We start from the raw sequence: 2786 nt of genomic DNA, 5'->3' as shown, positions 1-2786 counted from the left end.
AGATGGGAAGTAATAAAGATTTGCCCACTTAGATCAACGTCAACCACTGTTTTTTCTTTGGTGCGGTGTTCAATATTTGTATTGAGCCCGACTAATCCAAATTCACACTACATAATGCCTATTAAAGGAAATTTTTTTATACTCTAACTCGAACCCATGACTTCTAGTTACGGGTAACAGAATCCTATCCATTCCACCACAATCCTTGATGGTAAAAATTTGGGATGCCTGTCACTAGCCAAAAGACCATAGAAGAGGCCATAGAAGCTGTTAATCATACTCTAGTCAACTGGCCATGGTTCATCAACCAAACATAATTTCCTATCTCCTTAAAACTCAAGAATAAATGGTATGATCCTATAGAACAGATCTTGTTCAAATAAGGTAAATATAAACTTATGACAGTAACATTTTTAAAAGGAAAGCTCAAACCACTCAACGAATTACTTACGAAGCAAAAGATTTTTTCGAGTTTAATAAAATATCGAGCTACTTTAAGTAGAGAGATCACAAAACATTTACAAAAATGCTTGTAGTTGTACCATTGAATATGGTCAACAGATATACCCTTCTTTAGTATGCTTCGCAAAGATATTGCATCAATTCACAAAGATTAAAGTTTCAGGAGGACTGAAATTTACAAAATGTGCCGTTTTTAGCTAAAAGAACAACCACACTATTAACTGCTGCACTGATCAACCTTATTAATGGTTTATATTTCTGTCTCTTCAATTAATTCGTATTCCCAAAACTAACGTTTCCTTTCATCTTCTAATCTAAATTGGAGAAGAACAAAAATACAATTTCAACTACATTTTTGTTATTACTTCTCCAAGCACGTAATTTAAAGTTTATTTTATTTTTAAAAATGAATTGAGAAGGAAGAAAATTAATAATAATAATAATAATAATAATAATAATAATTATTATTATTATTATTATTATTATTATTATTATTATTATTATAAACCAAAACAAATTCCGTCAAAATGGAAAATAAAACAGAATCAATTCTCCCAAAATCAAATAGATTTTTAAAGAACACAAATGCAAAAGCAAAACAAAGAACAAAGACAGCCAATTAGTGCTCATTCACAAATAGAAGAAGCATGACAGTTTAATTAAAAATATTTATATAATTAGTGTTGAATTTGGCAAAGTCCCACATCGTGGGTTAGCCATTTGGTTGGGAAATTTTCCCTATAAAAGAAGGCCTAATGTTTAGGATTTAAACACACCTCTCATTTGTCTTCTCATCTGTTTAAGGCATTTGTATCTTCTCTCTTTAGTATTATTTCACTTGTATTTTTGGAGTGGAATAAAATATTGGTTGTGTCCGAGAAGTAGGCAAAATTAGCCGAAACTCGTAAAAAAAAAAATTTACCCAACCTCGTAAATTCTGGTGTTTCCTTTATTGTTGTTTTATTGTCTTATTTATTATTTGGTGGTTGTCATAATTTTTGGTATAGTAGTTGTGACTTATTCACACTATATACATTTGGCTTCCGCAACAATTGGTATCAGAGTCAAGGTACTGTCTAAGTATGCTCTGTGGTTGCAGCATAGTCTGATCTTCCACATCAGAAAAGATTTATCTTGGTAACTGAGTCAAGGTTCTGTCTGTATGCTCTGTGGTTGCAGCTTAGTCTGATCTTCTACATCAGAAAGGAAATAATCTTGATTTATGTCGACAGCTATTAAATAATATTTGTGTCAAATATGGGAGACAATAAACAAGAAGAATCTACATCAAGTGTCAACAACACGTCATCATTGGCATCTTCGCTTATGACAAGAATTGTGTCAAATGCGAAATTTGCGGTAGAAATATTTGACGGGTCCGGACATTTTGGGATGTGGCAAGGCGAGGTTCTAGATGTCCTTTTTCAACAAGGGCTAGATCTGGCCATTGAAGAAAAGAAACCAGATGTTATTGGAGAAGAATATTGGAGAATTATCAACTGTGTTGCTTGCGGGTATCATTCGATCCTACCTTGCTAGAGAGCAGAAATGTCCATACACAAAGGAAACTTCTGCAAGTAAATTATGGAAAGCACTAGAGGATAAATTTTTGAAGAAAAATAGTCAAAATAAATTGTACATGAAGAAGAGACTGTTTCACTTCACCTATGTTCCTGGTACCACGATGAATGAACATATCACCAGTTTCAATAAGTTGGTCACAGATTTGCAAAATATGGATACAACTTATGATGATGGTGACTTGGTCTTGATGTTGTTGGCGTCACTTCCTGATGAGTACGAGCACCTTGAAACTACTCTACTCCATGGAAATGACGAAGTTTCTCTCAGAGAAGTTTGTTCGGCTTTGTACAGCTATGAACAAAGAAAACGAGAAAAACAGAAGGGCGAAGAAGGAGAAGCACTATTTGTGAGGGGTCGTCCTCAAAATAAAACGAGGACAAAGAAGGGAAGATCCAAGTCAAGATCCAGACCCAGCAAAGATGAATGTGCCTTTTGTCGAGAAAAAGGGCACTAGAAGAAAGACTGTTCGAAGTTGAAGAATAAGGCCAAATATAATAATGGAAAGGTCATTATGGATTCAAATGTAGCTGATTGTGATGATTCAGACTTCTCATTAGTTACAACAGAGTCATCAACATCATCAGACATATGGTTGATGGACTCGGCTTGTAGCTATCATATGTGTCCCAACAGGGACTGGTTCGTGGATTTTCAAGAAGGAGAATATGGAATTATTCACACAGCGGATAACAGCCATCTTACCTCATATGGGATTGGTTCAATACGATTAAGGAACCACG

General features: G+C 34.5%; 1 pseudogene; it reads right to left on the bottom strand.

The window, feature by feature from the left end:
- Positions 1–225: 225 nt before the first annotated feature.
- On the bottom strand, positions 226–389 carry LOC142173175 (small nucleolar RNA U3; annotated as a pseudogene).
- Between the last annotated feature and the right edge of the window lie 2397 nt (positions 390–2786).

This window comes from Nicotiana tabacum, chromosome 18, assembly GCF_000715075.1.
Source record: "Nicotiana tabacum cultivar K326 chromosome 18, ASM71507v2, whole genome shotgun sequence".
NCBI classification, from domain to species: Eukaryota; Viridiplantae; Streptophyta; class Magnoliopsida; order Solanales; family Solanaceae; genus Nicotiana; species Nicotiana tabacum.
The sequence above is the reverse complement of the archived record's forward strand: the minus strand, read 5'-3'. Positions and strand labels throughout refer to the sequence as shown.